At 43.5% G+C, this 23,390-nt stretch overlaps 1 pseudogene; it reads left to right on the forward strand.

Moving 5' to 3' along the window:
* Positions 1-1,006, forward strand: part of LOC141203876 (UDP-glucuronic acid decarboxylase 1-like) — a 90,225-nt pseudogene extending 89,219 nt beyond the window's left edge.
* Positions 1,007-23,390: the final 22,384 nt, after the last annotated feature.

A 23,390-nucleotide genomic window follows, 5' to 3' on the forward strand; every position in this document is an offset into this window, starting at 1 on the left:
GCACAGACACCGCACACACTCACAGACATCGCACAGACACCGCACACACTCGCAGACATCGCACAGACACCGCAGACATCGCACAGACACCGCGCACACCCGCACACATCGCACAGACACCGCACACACCCGCAGACATCGCACAGACACCCCGCACACACTCGCAGACACACGCACAGACACCCACACACACCAATCATGACGGGCTGATCGTCTGGGAGGTGAGGCTGACCTGTGCGGCCGTGGGAAAGTTCATGTGAGTTCATGCAATGCAGTCAAGCATGAACTCACGTGAACCCTCTGAGGGCACCGCGGCTACTTCAAATGAACAGCTGATCAGCATCACCTGATACCTCAGCTGTTCATTTGAAATAACCGGCGGGAAAGCGCAGCACAGAACGGGAAAGCCGGCGGTGAAGTCTTTTCACTGCCGGCTTCCCCGCCCGGGTCCTTCGCTCCCCGCTCCTTGGTGCTGCGGGGTGGGAGGCTGCGGGGAAGCAGTATGGGGCTGTGTGATTGTTTAAAAGCCGGCGGCTTTTTACCGCCCGCCGGCTATTAAACAATCAGGAGAATTCTCCCACGCTGGGATGGCATTCTGATGACAGGCTGGATCTCAGCTGAGCGCTGCCATCCAGCTTGTCATACTTCAGAGACACTGCAGAGCGCAGGCCTTATGGGAACTTCCGATTCCGGTATTCGATATTGTAAAAGTATCGGAATTCCGATACCGCGAATATCGGCCGATACTCGATATTTCAGTATCGGAATGCTCAACACTAGTTATATATTATATCATTTCATATATATACTATTAATCTATTTTTTTTTTTAGATTGTTCTTGTTGACTTTGGTGTAAGTTCAGAAAGCTACGGTAACATGGTTTTTCTTGCTATTCTCTCTTCTCAGGTTCCACTAGAGGAAGGCTTGAATACAACAATTCACTACTTTAGTAAAGAACTTGAATACCAAGCAAATAACCAATATATACCCAAGCCAAAACCGGAGAGAATAAATAAAGGTAGAATGCGACATAACTGAACACTCCGTGAAGAAGAGGGGGCTATCTTGATGGTTTACAGGATGTAATTTTTGTTCTCCCTTTCCCCTTGTTTCTTTTACAAGAAAATAGAGACTTCTGAGGGGCTATCATGAAGAATAAAACTGGAATTTCCCTATGAAGCTTGCTTTAAAGGAATGGATGTGCCTAATAACATTTGAGAACTGCAAACATTGCCTTGCACTTTTTAAAGATGTCTTTCTATGTACAGTAGAGTAGGAAATACATGGAAATCTCCACATTTTATATATCTTGCCGTGACTGTTTTTGACAACTAGTAAACAATGGTGCAGCGGTCTCAGGGAGCGCCAAAGGAATACTGGACAATTTAGTAGATGTCAACCGACTTTTATTCTTCCTCCAATACCACTGCCACAACGCGTTTCAACGGTCTAAGCCGTCTTCATCAAGACCCCACCTGATGAAGACGGCTTAGACCGTTGAAACGCGTTGTGGCAGTGGTATTGGAGGAAGAATAAAAGTCGGTTGACATCTACTAAATTGTCCAGTATTCCTTTGGCGCTCCCTGAGACCGCTGCACCATTGTTTACTTGTGAGATATCTCCATGCGGAGCTAAAGCGGCAGGAGCGGCCTGGTCTATTTGGATGTTTGAGGACCTGCGGTATCCAACCACCGGGTTAAACTACTGAGGACCTGCGGTGACGCGGTATCTGGTCCAGCAGGATCGTGTGACCACTTGAGGAGCACGGAGTTGCGAGGCAAACACCGACAGGACGGTACTACAAATAGAGGTGACCCGGAGCCTCATTAATTACACGCTTAATCTTGGTTGTGTAGACGTACACAACCTTCACAGGTGAGTGTACTGGCACTTTTTAAATTCAGCAAATAGCCCTGTGAGTCTACACATGCGCCCTTTCTTTTCTTTTCACATGTTTTTGACAACTGTCTGAGGACAGGTCAGCCCTATTGCTGGTGGTGGGGCCAGCTAAGAATCACCATTTAGTCCTTTCAGACTCTGCCGAATACAACGGGTTTAAATTACTAGTTTCTTTTTGAAGCTGAAGCAGACATGGAAATAAAAATGCCAATTTATTTATATATGTTTAAAGAATATGGTAGGTCCATTAATATGGTATGTACTCTATGCATTACATTGGGGCAGTCTTGTAAGGGTCCACTCTTTCATACTGCCAATTTAGATATACTCCTGAAGAGTGGGAAAACATGTGGGAAAGCTTTGTCTTTTTTGTTACTTAAACCTTATCTTTGTTCTCCTCAATGTTCACAAAGCTGTACATTTCAATTTGAAAGCAGCTCTGATAAATAAGAATATTTTGAGTCACTATTGTGTTGTTAAGTGTATTCTTGGATAAAGAAAATAAAGTATTATCAGTTTATGGTGGTTGAATATGCTATTTTAATAAAATAAATAATATTTAACTGGTGCTTTTCTTGTCTATATAAATTTACATTGCTCTTTGAGTAAGTGAAAACTATTTTCTTAAAGGAACTGTCTGGTAACTTTATATTGATGACATATCCAATAGCTCCAATATCCAATAGGTAAGTCATCAATATAAAATAGGTAGGGGCTTGACACCCCACCAATTAACTGTTTACATCTTGTCCCCACGGGTGATAATTGTGTGGAGTGAAACATTGCATTTCATACACAGTGGGATGCTGCCAACCTACTTCTATTTATTTGAATAGGAGCGGATGTGAAGTATCCGGTCGCAGTCAATCACTATTTGGTTGGCGGAGCTCTGCTGTTCTGCTTCGAAACTATTCCCTTCCAGCCACCGACACACAAAACTGATCGATAGGTGTCAGGTCAATCTGATATTGATGACCTATCCTAAGGATAGATCACCAATAATAAAGTACTGGACAACCCCTTTAAGCCCTTTACAACTAATGATGGACATAGCACGTCATGAGCGGGTGTCACTTCTGGCACCATGACATGCTATGTCCGTCATGACTTTAAACAGTCACTGCATGTAAAAACGCAGTGACAGTTCAGTGCCGACAGCTGTCACTGATGGCTGGGTGGCACGGGAAGAGGTGCGGGGACCTATGCCATCAGCCCCCGGACTCAGGGTGCTGTGATCAGTCAGTCAATCTGACTGACTGATCACAGCATAAGCGCGCATCGGTTTTGGAAAAACAAGTTGGGGCTTTAATGATTTTTCTTTCTAAGAAAACGATTCCATCTTGCCACCCTTTCCCACAGGCCAGACATATGAAGAATACTGGAGATTGTTGTCATAATTCAGTAGACAACCAGTATTTTCCAAAATTTCTTGCAGCTCCTTTAATGTTGCAGTTCTCCTCTTGACAGCGTTCCAGACCAATTTCCTTCTAGTATTTTTATTAATATTTGAGGCAGTTCTAGGTAATGTAACTGTTGTGCCAAATTTAAGCCACATCTTGATTACTGTCTTCATCAATGTTCCAAGGTTCTAATATCTTGGAATTTATTTATTTTTATACCCACCTTCTGACTGGTAACTTTCAACAATGAGATCCCTTTGCTGTCTTGCAAGCGGTTTACAGACCATGGCCTTTTCTGTTAAATGCAAGTAAGAAAATGTCAGGAAAATCCTACTAGATTATATGCGGTTAATCAGAATGACTAAACATAGTCAGCCGTGTACGGACTACTATTTAACATGAGTTTAAATGTGATTTGCTAATTTTTAACACAATCACATCCCCAGTTGTAAGAGGGTGTTCACACTTATACAACCACATTAATTTAGTTTTATTTCGCCCTCAATATTATTTCAGTTTGTTTCTGAATGAATTTGTGCACATTATGGGCAACATTAAAGTTGGAAAAAGTTCTGAAATTAATTATTTCTTCTTGGTATAATTTTTTTTTCATGACAAAGTCCTGGCATTTTAACAGGGGTATGTAGACTTATTTCTTCTGTAACTAATACTCTACAAGATGCCATATTTTTTGTGCAATTTTGGCTGATGGGACAACAGATTTGAAATGGTTAAAGTGGCGAAAATGTTATGTAGTTTTCTAAAACAGTAAGTTTGTGATGAAGGTTTATAACGGTGCCGGATAAATAAAGGGGAAAAACTATTGAGTCCACTAGATTAACCCCTTAAGGACCGAGCCACTTTGTAGGTTAATGACCTGGCCTCATTTTTTAAATGTGATCAGTGTCACGTTATGAGGTATTGCAGTGGGAAAAAAATTCCAAGTGCGTTGAAATTGCAAAAAAAGTGCAATTCCACAATTGTTTTGGAGTTTATTACCATATTAATTTTACAGTAAAAGTGACCTCGCAATTTGGAATGAGTGAACCCGAAAGGTAAAGTTCGGGGTCCGTACCGAGCCCCAAACACTGACATTTTACTATACGTCCAGTTTCCTGTTCGGGTTCGCCAGTCTAATAAAGCTTGTTGAAAGTATTAGCATGGCTGTGATTGGCCAGCGCAGCACGTGACCCGGCCTGTATAATGGCCTCATTACGAGTGTCGCAATTATGCCCTCATTAGTGTAGGGATAGGATGCAGCTGGAGTGATGGACAGATTCTGACTGTGCACTCTGCAAACTAGCCACTGTGTGTACTGTGCCTTTAAGCCGCCATGTATACTCTGCCCCCCCCACCCCCGTCTGTGAGAGTACTGTGCCTTTTTAAGTCACTGTGTTTTCTAGTAGTCTTGGAAATAAATAATTGGCATCAGCCATCTCATCATTCAAAGGCCAAATAAATAATTTTTTGAAGTCTGTGTGTGTGTGTTTTCTAGTTGTCTGGGAAATACATAATTGGCATTAGCCAGCTCGTTGCCATTTATAGGCCATAGAAATAATTTTTCAGGACCACTGTGTGCTTTCTCGTAGTGTTGCAAATAAATCTATTCTTCTGCCATCTCTTTACGAGTAGTGTTTAGAAAAACCAGTTCCAAAAAATGAGAGCATCAAATGGGGGACGTGGCCGTGGTGTCACAAAAAGCTTTTACATCCAGGTACTTAATAGATGACGTCTCTGGAGTCATCCTCTTCCTTTTCTTCTTAATTTTGTCGAGACGCCATGATGACTTTTCTCATCCACAGCTCGTCTCGGCAGCCTTCCATCTTCTCAGGTCTTCTGCAGCACATACACAATGCCCTTATTATATAGCTCCTGAATAAAAATATCTGTCCTATGCTGAGCCCCTGAATAAATAATTGCCCCTCACTATATTCTCTGCACAAAATATGGCCCACACACTGTGCCTCTTATGGTACATGCTCCCCACACTGCCCTCTCCTTTCCATACTGGGCCCCCTCTTCACACTGTCCTCTCCTTTCCATACTGGGCCCCCTCTTCACACTGTCCTCTCACTGTCCCCTGTATAGGACAGTCTCTATACTGTGCCCACTCATCACACTCCCTCTCCTTGGTATACTGTCCCCTCCTGGCTGTGCCCTTACAATGTCCCCCCATGCTACCCCTCCACATACACACTATTCAGTCTTTATTCAGTGCCCACTCACATTTTTCTCCCCCCATACTGTCTCCTCGCACTATTCCCTCACACATCTCCCCTTCTCATCTCATACATTTACCCTCTCTTTTTCCATACGGTCTCCCCACACATCTCCCCCACTCACCATACTGTGTTTGCACCGATCCCCCCCTCCCCCATACATGCCCCCCATTTCACCCCTTGATCCTCATATTGTGTCTTCAAATGTCTCCCGCCACTCATATTATGTCTGCAGCGGTCCCATCCTTGCTCCCCAAACTTGTGTCCTCAAATCATCCCCACCCCTGTTACACTAAATGTCCTACACACAGTAAATCTCCCCTAGCCTCGTTACACTAAATTTCCCCCTTCACACAGTAAATCTTACCCAGCTCCATTACACTAAATCATTCCCAAACAGTATATACCCCCTGACATGCAGTAAATATCCCCAACACAGATAGTATACCCCCCGACATGCAGTAAATATCCCCAACACACATAGTATACCCCCCTCCCACACAGTAAATATCCCCCAGCCCCTCATTACATTTAATCTTCGGTGTCTTCAGCTCAACTGCTGTGGAGCATTTTCCACCAATGTTCTTCACATTTCTCAGCACCGGTGAATGACGCTAGCAGCATGATCACATGGTCTGATCGCGCTGCTGGCATCGCTCTGACCCAGCGGTGAGAACTTCAATTGTTCACTGGGAGCCAGCGGGTTGCATGTTCTGTGCGGCCACCGGGGAAGATTAGACCACCGCATTAGGCTGCCCGACTGCGCCCCCTTGCCAGCTGCGCTTGAGGCACATGCCCTGGCTACCTTGCCCTAGATATGCCTCTGGTTTGGGGGACAACTACCATAACGCACAGGAGCTGTGGACTGAGATCAAACAGCAGCTAGATAATATAATATTGTCACTCAAATTGAATAATTTTTTTTTTGTTCATTGAAATCATATTTGTCAAATTGTGTTTGCAGATAACAGGAGGTGCTGGTTTTGTTGGGTCTCATCTCACAGACAAGCTTATGATGGATGGCCATGAGGTTACAGTAGTAGACAACTTTTTTACTGGTAGGAAAAGAAATGTGGAGCACTGGATTGGCCATGAGAACTTTGAGCTCATTAATCACGATGTTGTGGAACCACTTTACATTGAAGGTAAACACTTCATTCTTTTCTGGGGGATTCCAGCTTCTTCAGTCTCTTTATTGATCATGTAGACTTTTTTTATTTTTTCCATCCATCTGAAGGACCAGTCTAAAAAATTAAGTGCTACAGTCAAAAGTATTTTGTAATAGGTTTACTGAAGGTAGACCCTATACGGCCAAAAGTAGATGACCAATATTCCTAATTTTTCTAGTTAGTATTTCGACTACAGCTATTGCAAACAGATGCGAAAAGTCAAGCACACAGCCATGCCATTTTCAAATATAAGTAGTAATAGAAAGTTCTTACGTTTTAAAGAATTGTGAATATGAAGCTTGAAATTGGTCTCCATGGTCAAACAGCTTCTTTAAGCCTAAGATCACAATGCCAAGCATCGGCAGTAGGGGTGTAAAACACATCCACCACTGAGCTGTGGAGCAGTGGAAATATTCTCTGCAGTTATAGGGAATCTGTCACCAGCTTATGCCACCGCAACATGATGTAGAGGCAGGGACCTTGTTTCCATCAATGTTTAACTTGCTGTGGTGTTTGCTGTAGTTTTGATAAAATTGGGGTTTTAGCTGCTGCAGATCTACCAATATTTATTTTATTTTTTTTAAATGCTGAGCTCTGTATAACACGGTCCATGCCACTGACAGCTTTCTGTACTGCTGCCAATCAGTGCTGTGAGCGGAGTTATACAGAGCTAATCAATATGGAGGACTACCTGGAAGAAGGCTTGCTAGTTCTTAACTGACTTGCTGTTTAAAACAGGGTGTGTGTGTGTGTGTGTGTGTGTGTGTGTGGTGTATGTGGTGTGTGTGTGTGGTGTGTGTGTACAGTACAGACCAAAAGTTTGGACACACCTTCTCATTTAAAGATTTTTCTGTATTTTCATGACTATGAAAATTGTACATTCACACTGAAGGCATCAAAACTATGAATTAACACATGTGGAATTATATACTTAACAAAAAAGTGTGAAACAACTGAAAATATGTCTTATATTCTAGGTTCTTCAAAGTAGCCACCTTTTGCTTTGATGACTGCTTTGCACACTCTTGGCATTCTCTTGATGAGTTTCAAGAGGTAGTCACCGGAAATGGTCTTCCAACAATCTTGAAGGAGTTCCCAGAGATGCTTAGCACTTGTTGGCCCTTTTGCCTTCACTCTGCGGTCCAGCTCACCCTAAACCATCTCAATTGGGTTCAGGTCTGGTGACTGTGGAGGCCAGGTCATCTGGCGTAGCACCCCATCACTCTCCTTCTTGGTCAAATAGCCCTTACACAGCCTGGAGGTGTGTTTGGGGTCATTGTCCTGTTGAAAAATAAATGAAGGTCCAACTAAACGAAAAATGGATGGAATAGCATGCCGCTGCAAGATGCTGTGGTAGCCATGCTGGTTCAGTATGCCTTCAATTTTGAATAAATCCCCAACAGTGTCACCAGCAAAGCACCCCCACACCATCACACCTCCTCCTCCATGCTTCACGGTGGGAACCAGGCATGTAGAGTCCATCCGTTCACCTTTTCTGCGTCGCACAAAGACACGGTGGTTGGAACCAAAGATCTCAAATTTGGACTCATCAGACCAAAGCACAGATTTCCACTGATCTAATGTCCATTCCTTGTGTTCTTTAGGCCAAACAAGTCTCTTCTGCTTGTTGCCCGTCCTTAGCAGTGGTTTCCTAGCAGCTATTTTACCATGAAGGCCTGCTGCACAAAGTCTCCTCTTAACAGTTGTTGTAGAGATGTGTCTGCTGCTAGAACTCTGTGTGGCATTGACCTGGTCTCTAATCGGAGATGCTGTTAACCTGCAATTTCTGAGGCTGGTGACTCGGATAAACTTATCCTCAGAAGCAGAGGTGACTCTTGGTCTTCCTTTCCTGGGGCGGTCCTCAAGTGAGACAGTTTCTTTGTAGCGTTTGATGGTTTTTCCAACTGCACTTGGGGACACTTTCAAAGTTTGCCCAATTTTTCAGACTGACTCACCTTCATTTCTTAAAATAATGATGGCCACTCGTTTTTCTTTACTTTGAATTTGTATTATGGCAAGAAAAAAGCAGCTAACAGTCTATTCAGTAGGACTATCACCTGACTAATGCACAACACAACTGATGGTCCCAACCCCATTTATAAGGCAAGAAATCCCACTTATTAAACCTGACAGGGCACATCTGTGAAGTTTAAACCATTTCCAGTGACTACCTCTTGAAGCTCATCAAGAGAATGCCAAGAGTGTGCAAAGCAGCCATCAAAGCAAAAGGTGGCTACTTTGAAGAACCTAGAATATAAAACATAATTTCAGTTGTTTCACACTTTTTTGTTAAGTATATAATTCCACATGTGTTAATTCATAGTTTTGATGACTTCAGTGTGAATGTACAATTTTCAAAGTCATGAAAATACAGAAAAATCTTTAAATGAGAAGGTGTGTCCAAACTTTTGGTCTGTACTGTGTGTGTATATATATATATATATATATATACATACACAGTGCCTACAAGTAGTATTCAACCCCCTGCAGATTTAGCTGGTTGACACATGCGGAATTAACTTGGCATTGTGACATTTGTACTGTAGATCAGCCTGGAAGTGGGAAATGCACTGCAGCAAATTTTTTTTTTTTTTTTTTTAAAACGTTAAAAGTTAATTCAGAGTGTCATTTATTATTCAACCCCTCAAACCACAAGAATTCTGTTTGGTCCCCCTAAAGTATTAAGAAGTAGTTCAGGCACCAAGAATAATGAGCTTCACATGTGTGGATTAAAGATCTCTTTTGCCAGCCTTTTCTGACTATTTAAGACCCTCCCCAAACTTGTGAACAGCACTCAGACTTGGTCAACATGGGAAAGACAAAGGAGCATTCCAAGGCCATCAGAGACAAGATCGTGGAGGGTCACAAGGCTGGAGAGGGGTACAAAACCCTTTCCAAGGAGTTGGGCCTACCTGTCTCCACTGTTGGGAGCATCATCCGTAAGTGGAAGGCTTATGGAACTACTGTTAGCCTTCCACGGCCTGGACAGCCTTTGAAAGTGTCCTCCCGTGCCGAGGCCAGGCTTGTCCGAAGAGTCAAGGCTAACCCAAGGACAACAAGGAAGGAGCTCCGGGAAGATCTCATGGTAGTGGGGACATTGGTTTCAGTCAATACCATAAGTAACGTACTCCACCGCAATGGTCTCCGTTCCAGACGAGCCCGTAAGGTACCTTTACTTTCAAAGCGTCATGTCAAGGCTCGTCTACAGTTTGCTCATGATCACTTGGAGGACTCTGAGACAGACTGGTTCAAGGTTCTATGGTCTGATGAGACCAAGATCGAGATCTTTGGTGCCAACCACACACGTGACGTTTGGAGACTGGATGGCACTGCATACGACCCCAAGAATACCATCCCTACAGTCAAGCATGGTGGTGGCAGCATCATGCTGTGGGGCTGTTTCTCTGCCAAGGGGCCTGGCCATCTGGTCCGCATCCATGGGAAGATGGATAGCACGGCCTACCTGGAGATTTTGGCCAAGAACCTCCGCTCCTCCATCAAGGATCTTAAGATGGGTCGTAATTTCATCTTCCAACAAGACAACGACCCAAAGCACACAGCCAAGAAAACCAAGGCCTGGTTCAAGAGGGAAAAAGTCAAGGTGTTGGAGTGGCCTAGTCAGTCTCCTGACCTTAACCCAATTGAAAACTTGTGGAAGGAGCTCAAGAATAAAGTCCACATGAGACACCCAAAGAACCTAGATAACTTGGAGAAGATCTGCATGGAGGAGTGGGCCAAGATAACTCCACAGACCTGTGCCGGCCTGATCAGGTCTTATAAAAGACGATTATTAGCTGTAATTGCAAACAAGGGTTATTCCACAAAATATTAAACATAGGGGTTGAATAATAATTGACCCACACTTTTATGCTTAAAAATTAATAAAATTCAACTGAGCAACATAACTTTTTGGTTTGTAAGATTTATGCTTCTGTTCATAAAACCTACTCTCGTTTGCAGTTTGAAGGCTCTAACTTATTTGCATCTTATCAAACCAGCTAAATCTGCAGGGGGTTGAATACTACTTGTAGGCACTGTATATACACACTAGATGGTGGCCCGATTCAAACTCATCGGGTTTTCTAGAATATGTATGCGGTACACCGGGCGCAATCAGCACAGCGGTGTTTAAATTTGGCGCCAATATCGCTGACTGGTCGTGGCCGGGGGGCGCGACCAATCAGCACAGCGGTGTTTAAATTTGGAGCCAATATCGCTGATTGGCGAACCGTATTACTGAGGACCGGACCAATCAGCGACGCGGGATTTCCTGGACAGACAGACGGGATAAGACGATTATATATATTAGATATACACATATACATACACACACACACACATATACATACTCTGGTGTGAAAAAGTGTTTGTCCCTTTCCTTGCATATTTGTCACACTTAAATGTTTCAGATCACAAAACAAATTTAAATATTAGACAAAGATAACACAAGGAAACACAGAATGCAGTTTTTAAAAGGAAGGTTTTTATTATTAAGGGAAAAGGAAATCCAAACCTACAGGGCCCTGATTGAAAAAGTGATCCCCCTCCCTCCTTAAAACATAAATTAACTGTGGTTTGGTGAACTTTCCTAGGCGTGGCCGGCTGATCAAAATTACCCCAAGAGCGCAGCAAAGACTCATCCAAGAGGTCACAAAAGACCCCACAACAACATCCAGAGAACTGCAGGTCTCACTTGCCTCAGTTAAGGTCAGTGTTCATGACTCCACCATAAGAAAGAGACTGGGCAAAAATGACACGCATAGCAGAGTTCCAAGACGAAAACCACTGCTGAGCAATAAGAACATAAAGGCTCATCTCAGTTTTGGCACAAAAAATCTTGATGATCGCCAAGACTTTGGGGAGAATACTCTGTGGATTGACAAGACAAAAGTTGAACTTTTTGGAAGGTGTATGTCCCATTACATCTGGCGTAGAACTATCACTGCATTTCAAAAAAGGAACATCATACCAACAGTAAAATATGGTGGCGGTATTGTGATGGTCTGGGACTGTTTTGCTGCTTCAGGACCTGGAAGACTTACTGTGGTAAATGGAACCATGAATTCTGCTGGTTAAACAAAAAATCCTGAAAGAGAATGTCCGGCCATCTGTTCATGACCTCAAGCTGAAGTGCACTTGGGTTATGCAGCAGGACAATGATCCAAAACACAGCAGTAAGTCCACCTCTGAATGGCTTAAGGAAAACAAAATTAAGACTTTGCAGTGGCTTAGGCTTAGTGCCCACGATGCAGAAATGAAGCAGAAATTGTATTTGCATGCGTATTTGCCATGCGTTTTTCCAATGCATTGTATAGGCAAATACGTATGCAGAAATGCACAAAAATTGGTCATGTCCGTATTTTTTCTGCGAGTAAAATCTGCGCAGAAAAAATACGGACCATGTGCACAGAACTTGCAGAATGTCATAGGAAGTCATGGGATAAGGTATGCAATGCGTTTCTGGAGCGTTTACGCGCTGCAAATATGCACCAAAATATGCACCAAAAACGCATCGTGGGCACACAGCCTTAGTCAAAGTCCTGACCTTAAGAAAGCGGTTCATGCTCGGAAACCCTCCAATGTGGCTAAATTACAACAATTTTGCAAAGATGAGTGGGCAAAAATTCCTCCAGAGTGTTGTAACAGACTCATTGTCAATTATCCCAAACACTTGATTGTAGTTGTTGTTGCTGAGGGTGCTTCAACCAGTTATTAGGTTTAGAGGGCCATCACTTTTTCACACAGGGCCCTGTAGGTTTGGATTTCTTTTTCCCTTAATAATTAGGATCTTCATTTAAAAACTGCATTTTGTGTTTCCTTGTGTTATCTTTGTCTAATATTAAAATTTGTTTTGAGATCTGAAATATTTAAGTGTGACAAGCATGCAAAAGTATGAGAAATCAGGAAGGGGCAAACAACTTTTCACACATACACATATACATATATATATATATTCATCCCACAATGTCACATTCACCGCAGGAGAGAGGGATTGGTAAGATAGGACAACCATTACAAACCAGCCACCTGATCAGACGTTATTGAACACCTTTCCAGAAGCTTTAATCAATCTTATCTACTGTTATTTTCTGAAGAGAGGAAACAAATGTCCTAAAAATAAAAAATATAAAAATGAAAGTTAAAAATAATAATAATAGGCTCACCTCCACTATGAGCATTTTTTGCTCTTCTAATAATCCAAGCTTTCCTAATTGTTCTTCTATTTGCTCCTGCGTCTTCATGTTCCTCTCCAGCACAAATGATGCATGCTGGGGCTGTAAGAGCTGTAATAGAGGCCTAGAAGAACCATCAGAGGTCAGGCCGATCTGGTTACAGCAAGAACACAGATACACGCTGTATAAGACAATGGTATGGAAACAAGATTTTAAAAGGAGTTATCAAACACTTTTATACTCCACTGGATAGGTCATTAATATAAGATAGGTGGGGGTCCAACCATCGGCCCCCCGATGATCAGCTGTCATCACCTCTGGCAAGATGCAGGCAATGTTCAAAGTGGAACAAAACCGCTCCGTACACTGCGGCCGCTGCCGGGTGCAGACCAGCTATTGAGGAGTACCGGAGGTGATCTGCAGCAGCAGGCAGTGGCCACTGGGGTGCGCTCTGTGCACAAGTCACATCCGGCCGTTGCCAGAGCTATAAACAACTTATTGGTGGGGAGCCAAGAGTCGGACCTACAACCATCTGATATAGACGACCTATTTTATGCATAAATCATCTGCATTAAAGTATTAGAGAACGTCTTTAAGAGCCCTGCATTTTCAGAGCCAAACTTCAGTCAACATCTAATAACCAATTACAATATGTTTCTTAGGACTCGTTCACACGAATGTATTTTCAGTAGGAAAGTTGTCTGTGGAACAAATGGACAGCACTCAGACCAATGCTATTCAATGGGAAAGTGCAGAGGAGTCATTTTTTTTTTTTTGTCACTGATCGAATCTGTGTGTGAGCAAAAAATAAAGAAAGAAAATGGCAGCATGTCCTCGTTTCATCCGTCAGACAAGATTCACCCATTCAAGTCTATGGGTACAGAAAAAATCTGCTTTAGGCTATGTGCCCACGTTGCAGAAATGAAGCAGAAAATTTCTGCTTCATTTCTGCAAGTCCTCTCCCGGAAAAACGCATGCAGAATTCCGCACGCGTTTATCGCGCGTTTATCACGCGTTTTCCACATGCGGAATTGCCTTGCGTTTTTTATGCATTGGACAAAGGCAATTCTGCTTGCGGAAACGCAAAATTAATTGACATGCTGCGGATTTTTGAACGCAGCATAAACGCTGCGGAAAAATCCGCAGCATGTGCATAGAACTTGCGGAATCCCATTGGGGACCATGGGTGCGGGTTACCAAGCGTTTTACAAGCGTTTCCGCTGCGGAAATTCCGCATCAAAAACGCTTGAAAAACGCTACGTGGGCACACAGCCTTATACAGATACATTGCAATCCTGTAGCCCTGGAAACTGTAAATGGTTAAAAAGCCAGATTAGATCTGGACTGCACATGGATGAAAAGTGAAAAAAGAATTCTCCCACTTTTCTGGATGAAACTCTGAATGATATTTTATCTGCTTGTGTGAACAGGCCCTTAGAGGTCTCGACAAGACGGAGGAGCTGATCCAGAGTGTCCAGGTAAAGCTAGCAGTCCAGGTAATGGCGGATACGGAGGCAACCATCCACATCGTGCTCCATGCCCTTCTAATCTGACGTCCGTGACAGTGATGCTCAGTGTAAAGCCTGAGCTCAGGAGATGTGGGCTCGGACCCTGTTCAGACACACTGGAACTGATCAATCTCCATTCAACATTATGAACATAAAACTGGAGCACTGGCCCCACTCAAATATATTGTATTATGGTCAAATCATTCCCTTTAGGAACTGAGTGATGTGTAATAGAGGAGGATAAGGCCCCCCGTATCCAGCAATCTATTCTCTGATAGGCGAGAGGGAAGAGACGTCATCTCCTCCTTTCTGATAATGTCCCCTGTATCCTGGTGACAGTGATTGTGCCATCCCAGCAGGTGACACTAGAGCCGCTCCCCGCTCTTAGGCTATGTGCCCATGAAAACGCTTGTAAAACCGTCTGCCATGCAAAGCAATGTGAATTCGGATGTGCTGTGCACATGATGCGCTAATTAGCGTGCCGAATTCGCATTGCGTTGCAAAACGCAGCATGACCATTTCTACCGCGATTACGCCGCAAATTCGCGGCCATTGAAAAGCAGCAACCCCGCAGGTATATGTGGATTTGCTGCGTTTCAATTAAATTCAATGGCCGAGAATTTGCAGCGTAATCGGGGTGCGTGTGGTACCCAGGATGAAGAAGAGACTACAACTCCTCTTCATCCCGGCTACCAAGCGGTGAAAAAAAGAAATAAATAAGTTAAAAATAAAAAACCCTGTATACTCACCTCTCCGGTCTGCTCCCGGCGGCGTCCTCTCTCCTCGGCGTCCAGCGGTGTACTTGCAGGACCTGCGGTGAGGTCATCTAGTCAGGTGATGGTCACGCGACCGCTGACGTCAGAGGTCAGGTGATGGTCGCGTGACCATCAGCTGACTAAATGATGTCACCGCAGGTCCTGCCAGTATACCACGGGACGCTGACGAGAGAGAACGCCGCCGGGAGGAGACTGGAGAGGTGAGTATACAGGTTTTTTTTTATTTTTAACTTTTTAATTCTTTTTTTTTTTTTACTATAGATGCAGCATTTAAAGCATCTAAGTTGGTCACACAATATAAATCCATGCCGGTTGCATGGATTTATATTGTGTGACCAACTTGTCAAGCACTTTTCCAAGTAATGCTCAAAATCACTTGGAAAAGTGCTTGAAAAAACGCATGCAAAAACGCTGAAAAAATGCTGAAAAAACACTTCTCTCTGGCAGAAAAAATGCATGTAAATCTGCATGTAAATCTGCATGTAAATCTGCCAGAGAGAGGCAAAAACGCTCTGCATCAAATCTGCTACGTGGGCACATAGCCTTAGCGTGTATGTGCTGTACTTATCATTCAGGACTGTGCAAAGACCTGCCTGTGACCAAAAGAACAACAAGGCTGTGTGCACACGCTGCAGATTTGGTGCGTTCTTCAATGGAACAGGCTGCCACGAGAGGTGGTGAATTCTCCTTCAATGGAAGTCTTCAAACAGAGGCTGGACAGATATTTGTCTGAGATGGTTTAGTGAATCCTGCATTGAGCAGGGGTTGGACACTAGGACCCTGGAGGTTCCTCCAATTCTAATGTTCTAGGATTCTATTTATAAACACCAGCTGCAATCTTCCATGGAGAAGTAACTGTGGTTTCAGGAGAACTTGCAGCAGAAGGTCTGTGCCTTCCGCTAGCTCCTCCCCCTTCCGCTAGCTCCTCCCCTTCCTTCTTTAAAGAGTATTAATAGCACTAACTGTCATCTATCTCACTAATAGGAAAGTTTGTCTTCACTGAATACAGATTTTACAGATGTTACCGCAAATTGAGACTGAAAGATCAATCCAGCAGGAAAAAGAAGACTTCTCTGATAAGATTATAAAATTACTTATTTTCATGTGTAATATTAATTTACAAAACAAAAATTAAAACAACAGTTATTCTTTAACTAATAAAGCACTTAGGACATGGATTCATTAAGACTGGCCATATTCAAGCTGCTCTTGATGAGGGAGCGTGCTGGAGTCAGACGGTCCAGATTCATTAAGTGGCACATGAATTATGCGCTTCTGACAAGTGGTGCGTGCACCCTGCCACAAATCTTACTCCAGTCACGGACTGGAGTAAGATTTCTGGTGTAAGGGAAGCCACAGTTCGCCATGAATTAGACAAGCTGTGGTGCCACACTTCCATCTTGCCCCAACTCTGCCCATTTTGGTGAAGCTGGGCAAAACTGACGTGAAAACACCAAACGTCACAACATTTTTGATCAACTCAACAATGCACAAAAATTGTGACTTTTCAAAGTGATTTACACCGGAATTCTGGCATAATTGCATTGATCAATCAGGACTATAGTGTCCTAAGTTTTTATACTTCATTAAGACATCATCCTCTTCCCAAGAGGTGGTCCTAGGTACTGACCCTCGCAGTGTTCGGTCACTTCTGCTGCAGGACTGCTCGTCCGGCTTCTCGGTACAGATGAGATCCTCTATATACCTTGCCCTAATGAAGCCGGCACAGGACCACGTCCACAGCTGCCCCCTGTGTGTGGAGGCCGTCCACTTCTATTACAGGGTCCTAGTACGGAGTGATCAGCTCTGGATACAGTGGGGTGGTCTGCTCTGGCAATGTCATGTATACATTGCTGGGGGGCTCCCAGTGATGTCTGAGCACATAAGCTGAATCTATGGCAGTTATGTGATGGATCCTCGCAGTCAGTGATGGAGAGGAAAAGCCTCATGGAAGATTCAGCCGGACAAATCCACAACTGTGGACTGAATGGAGGCAGAGAAATCAGTGGCTGCAAACAAGACATTTCTTCTTGTAGATTCCCCGGATGATTGGGAATAGTTGCTTGAAGATGTAAGACCCCAGTCAGGTGGTCGCTGTTATTAACTCCTTTTGCCTAAAAAAAATACAAATAAAATCTGCAGTCACTTTTGATAATTTTTTGTCACAGCTTCTGGCCTTAGTCTTTCTCCTCTAATTCTATCCAGTAATGGAGATTACAATGATAGCATACACGGTGCCATCTAGAGCCCACAATACATTTATATGGAAAGGAGTTATAGAACATCAGAAAATGTCTGTTTTGTCACAGAAACAATCACATTAAATAGGATCTGTCACTTGTCATAAATCTGTGACATTTATTTGGTGTAAATGCCGCTGTTCTTCTGAATCTGGGATTGGTTTTATTCCCTTTTCCATCGGCCACTCCACTCCTCTTACTTATATATTAATCTTGTCCCTTTAGCTAAGTGGTAGTGATACAAAACTCCTCTACATGGGAGGCTTTTTAACCCCTTAATGACCGGAGCATTTTCCATTTTTGCATTTTCATTGTTTGCTCCCCTTCTTCCCAGACTCATAGCCTTTTTATTTTTAGGTCAATATTGCCATGTGACGGCTTATTTTTTGCGGGACAAGTTGTACTTTTAAACGCCATCACTGGTTTTACCATATCATGTACTGGAGAACGGGGAAAAAAATTCCAAGCGCGGTGAAATTGCAACAAAAAATGCAATTCTACGGTTGTTTCTTTTTTACCACGTTCACTGAATGCTATAACTGACCTGCAATTATGATTCTCCAGGTCATTACGAGTTTGTAGACACCAAACATGTATAGGTTCTTTTTTATTTAAGTGGTGAAAAAAAAATCCAAAGTTTGCTAAAAATGGCGCCATTTTCCGAGACCCGTAGAGTCTCCATTTTTCGGGATCTGGGGCCAAGTGAGGGCTTATTTTTTGCGTGTCGAGCTGATCGCCCGTTATTTCACTTTATTTCAATGTTGTGACGACCAAAAAACATAATTCTGGCGTTTAGAATTTTCTCGTTACGCCGTTTACCGATCGGATTAATTTTTTTTTTTATATTGATACAATGGGCGATTCTGAACGCAGCAATACCAAATATGTGTTTTTTCTTTATTATTATTTTATTTTGAATGGGGCGAAAGGGGGCGATTTAAACTTTTATATATTGTTTTACCTTTTTCATATTTTTAAAAACATTTTTTTCCACTTTCTGCCTCTTCAATAGTCTCCACAGGAGACCAGACGCTGCAGTTACCTGATCGGCTCGGCTTCAGAAAGGCGATGAGCAGATTGCCTCTATGTAGCAGAAATGCTCATGTGCTATGAGCGCCAACCACTCGGTGGCGCTAATAGCAAGCAAGACATGACAACCACAGGGGTCTGCTGCAGACCCCGGGTTGCCATGCCCACGCATCGGTAACCCGCGATCACGTGACAGGTCACCGATGGGCAGGGCTAATGTCGCTGGCCAGTAAGGGGTTAAAGACCACTCCGAGTTGGCTAAAAAGACTACTTTACACAAGGCGTAAAGTGCCATATTTTAGAAACGAAGGGGCACAGGAAAGAAAAACTAAATGACGCAGATTCATAAGAACGGAAAAAATTACACATTTATGTCAAGTGACAGCTTCTCTACAAAGGAAGTTGTTCAACAGAAAAAGTTGTCTTAATGTACTTAAAATAAAAACTGATGAAACTTCCTGTAACACGGCTGGGTGTGGACCCACTGCTCCTGGGGCCGGGCTGACCCTGGAGTGGCGTGACTAAGCAACTAACTGGTTTTCACTAGAGCCTCTGGTGGCGAGGATAGTCTTGGCCGCAGGTAGTCGCCAGGTACCACTCCTGATCTCTGCAGGACAATGCAGGGTTAAATTCCTGCAGAGACCGGCCACGCCCCCTAAGGCCAAATGGAAAACACCATGCTGTTGCAGCTGTGCAGAGGAGAGCTGCAAGAGGCAAACCTCAGCGAGCCGCCCTGATGGGAGGAGACGCCGAACGCTGACGAAGGAGAGTAGGACGACGCTGAGGAGGCACGTGAGTTACTGCTGTGACAGCACCCCCCTGACGCCCCACTGTTCTTTAGGCCAACCCGACGGAGAAACTGCTCAAAAATCACAGGGGGGAAGAGGGGGGAGAACAATGTTGTCGGCAGGCTCCCAAGACCTTTCCTCAGGACCGAAACCCCTCCAATCAACTAGACAGGCAGGTGTGGAGAAATGCTGCACAGTGAAAATGGTTTAAAATGTAGAAGTGTCTATTTTTATCAATTAACAAAATACAAAGAGAATGAACACAATACATCATCAAAGCATCAATTCTTCTGGATGCACTTACACAGTTTTGAAGGAACTCGACAGGGAGATTGTTCCGAACATCTTGGAGATCTAACCACAGATCCTATGTAGGCTTTCGCAAAACCTTCTGTCTCTTCATGTAATCCCAGACAAACTTGATGTTGAGATCAGGGCTCTGTGGGGACAGATCATCACTTCCAGGACTCCTTTTTCTTCTTTTTGCCATTTACAGTTCTTAATGACATTGGCTGTATATTTGTGGTCGTTTTGCTGCTGCAGAATAATGTTGGAGGCAATCAGACGCCTCCCTGATGGAATTGTATGATGGAGTCCTTAATGCTGAAAAATACAGGCAGATAATTAGCCATCAATCCTGACTAAATCCCTAACTCCATTTGCTAAATTGCATGGACCATCCACTGTGCTTCACTTGGCAATCAACCTCTGCCTTAACGAGACACACGTTCCAACAGTGCAGAGCAAATTCACACCACCTCCATACTGCGCAGCACAGCAACCAGGCAGACTTCAAATTAATATGCCTTGAAGATCGCAGTCATACAGCTGAAGAGTTGTGGACAGCTCTCCAGGCTCAGTTTCAGCAATAGCTGTCTCCGCTGAACCTGGAGCCAGGGAAGGCCATGGACGATAACGGTGCGAACCTGTTTGCGGCTCTACGCCAAGGCGAACCCACACACGTGCTTTGCATGGCTCACGTCCTCAACCTGGTGGTACAGCGATTTCTCCGCCACTATCCCGGCCTGGATGAGCTGCTTCAGAAAGTCCGGAAGCTGTGTGCTCACCTCCGCCGTTCGCACCCCTCATGTCATCGACTTGCATTGATACAGAGGTCTTTCTCCATGACAGTTAACAGGTTGATAGTGATGTGCCAACGCGGTGGAATTCCACTCTGCACATGTTGCAGCGACTGTGGCAGCAGCAACGAGCCCTGACGCAGTATGTCATGTCGTATAGCCTGTGCCAACGCAGTACGGACGTGGGGCGTATCACGTTTACGGAGTGGGAACAGATTAAGGACCTCTGCACCCTTCTGCACAGTTTTGAAATGGCTATTATTAACCCCTTTACCCCCCAGGGTGGTTTACACGTTAATGACCAGGCCAATGTTTACAATTCTGACCACTGTCACTTTAGGAGGTAATTACTCTGAAACGCTTCAACGGATCCCGCTGATTATGAGAGACTGTTTTTTCGTGACATATTGTACTTCATGATAGTGGTAACATTTCTTCAATACCACTTGCGTTTATTTGTGAAAAAATTGGAAATTTGGCGAAAATTTTTAAAATTTCACAATTTTCAAAATTTGAATTTTTATTCTGTTAAATCAGAGAGATATGTTACACAAAATAGTTAATAAATAACATTTCCCACATGTCTACTTTACATCAGCATAATTTTGGAACCAAAATTTTTTTTTATTAGCGTGCTATAAGGGTTAAAATTTGATCAGCGATTTTTTTTAGTTCCACAAGGGTAAGAGGAGAAAATGGAACGTAAAAACTGTTGTGCAATTTCTCCTGAGTGCGCCAATACCCCATATGTGGGGAAAATACACTGTTTGGGCGCACGTCAGGGTTCAGAAGGGAAGGGGCACTGTGTGACTTTTTGAACGCAAAATTGCCTGAAATCAAGAGCGGACGCCATGTCGCATTTCTGGAGCCCCTGATGTACCGAAATAGTGGAAACCCCCCACAAGTGACCCCATTTTGGAAACTAGACCCCTCAAGAATTTATCAAGGGGTATAGTGTACATTTTGAACCCAAAGGTACGACAGAATTTGATAACATTAGGTCAACATATTAAATAAGTTGTCATTAGTTTTGAGCGCAAGTGCTCGCTACTTGAGTTTGCATCGGGTACTCGGGTATGCACCAAGTATCGCGGGTGCTCGAATGACACGCTCGAGTCCCCGCCCCACATGTTTCACGGTTGTTAGACACCCAAAAAAAACATGCGGGGATCGCTCGTGCATGGCAGGCGATCCCAGCAACGTTTTTTTTTTGGCCGCGAAGCATATGGGGCGGAGACTCGAGCATGTCACTCGAGCACCCGCGATACTCAGTGCATACCCGAGTACCCGATGCAAACTCAAGTAGCGAGCACTTGCGCTCAACACTGGTCGCCATATTATCATTTTTTTTTCTTTACTTTTGAAAAAAAGCCAACCCTAATACAACCCCAACCCTAATACAACCCCAACCCTAACCCTAGCACATCCGTAACCCTAAAGTTTATTTTTTTACACCATTCCTCGCGTGGTATAAGTGATTAGACGACTTTATTCTTCGGGTTGGTGCGATTACAGCAATACCAGATTCATATCGGGTTTTTATGACTGACAGCGGTCACACACTAAAAGACGCTTTTTTTTGCAAAGACTAGTGTTTGCATCACCATATTTTGAGAGCTATAATTTTTCCATATTTTGGCCGACAGAGTCATGTGATGGCTTGTTTTTTGCAGGACAAGTTGCGTTTTTTTATTGGTACCATTTTCGGGCACAAGACATTTTTTTTCTATTCGGAATTTTGGGAGGCAGAATAAACAAAAAGCAACAATTCAGGAATTGTTTTTTTGCGTTTTTTTTATGCCATTCCGCGTGTGGTAAAATTGATAATGCAGCGTTATTCTTCAGGTCAGTGCAATTTTTATATAGTTTTTTTATGTTTTGCCGCTTTTACACAATAAAAACGATTTTCTAGAAAAAATATTTTTGTGTCACTTTACACTGTGTTTCAAATTATTATGCAAATAATATTTTCTCAGATTTTCCCAAATTACCTTTATGAATTGCAGTCATTGTAATTTTCCAGTCAAATAACTATTAGAGTACAATTGAAAGGTTTTTGTACAAACTGCCTATGATAACAGTATATTTTTAAAAAAAATAAAAAACTCAAACTGCACTCAAAATGCATGTTCCAAATTATTATGCACAGTAGAGTTTTCAACCTTTTCATTTTAATAAAGAACAAAAAAATGGTCATTTTTGAAATTATAAGCATTAGCAGGTTATTACAAACTGAAATCAAACAGTTTTCAACTCAAAACTTTATTCTAGGTGATGGTACATTTGCACATAGGACCCCTTGTTCGAAAGGAGCTTCTGAACTCTCTCATTCATTGAATTTGTCAGGTTTTCGATGGTTTCTGCTTCAATTGTTTTGCACGATGACAGAATACCCTCCCAGAGCTGTTGCTTAGATGTGAACTGCCTCCCGCCATCATAGACACTCCTTTTGATGATGCTCCAGAGGTGCTCAATGGGGTTGAGGTCAGGGGAGCATGGGGGCCACATCTGCATCTCTGGCTGCTATAGGCATAAAAGGGGACAAACTTATGGTGTGGCACCCATGCTCCCCTGACCTCAACCCCATTGAGCACCTCTGGAGCATCATCAAAAGGAGTGTCTATGATGGCGGGAGGCAGTTCACATCTAAGCAACAGCTCAGCCATCATCAGCATCACTATTCCGGTCATACACATGCTGGAGCAGAATTTGAATAGTGTGCAGCACGAGGTGGTTGTCCCAGAAGAAGAGGAGGATGCGGAAGGGATAAGAATGTCTCAAAGTTCCAGACTATCGTCACACAGGCGGATGCCAAGTGACGGTGGATTCCGGCGATCGAGGGGTTTGGTGACACCAGACATACTGTTAGTGAAGGTGCAAGAGCCGAGGAACAAATGGAGGAGGAGGAGGAAGAGGTGATGGGCGAGTAGCTGTCAGAGGATGAAGAGGATAATCATCCCCTCTCTGTTGAACGTGGTTTGCAGGAGGGGACTGAGGAAAAAAGCATTAGTGTTACGCAGCCAGCAACAGAGCCTGGCTTTGGACCACCTGGAAGAGCCTGACATACAAGTGCCTTCTTGATGCACTATATGCAACATGATTCCCGTAT

This window comes from Phyllobates terribilis, unplaced genomic scaffold, assembly GCF_046119375.1.
Source record: "Phyllobates terribilis strain yellow unplaced genomic scaffold, ASM4611937v1 Scaffold_125__1_contigs__length_5108534, whole genome shotgun sequence".
Taxonomy (NCBI): domain Eukaryota; kingdom Metazoa; phylum Chordata; class Amphibia; order Anura; family Dendrobatidae; genus Phyllobates; species Phyllobates terribilis.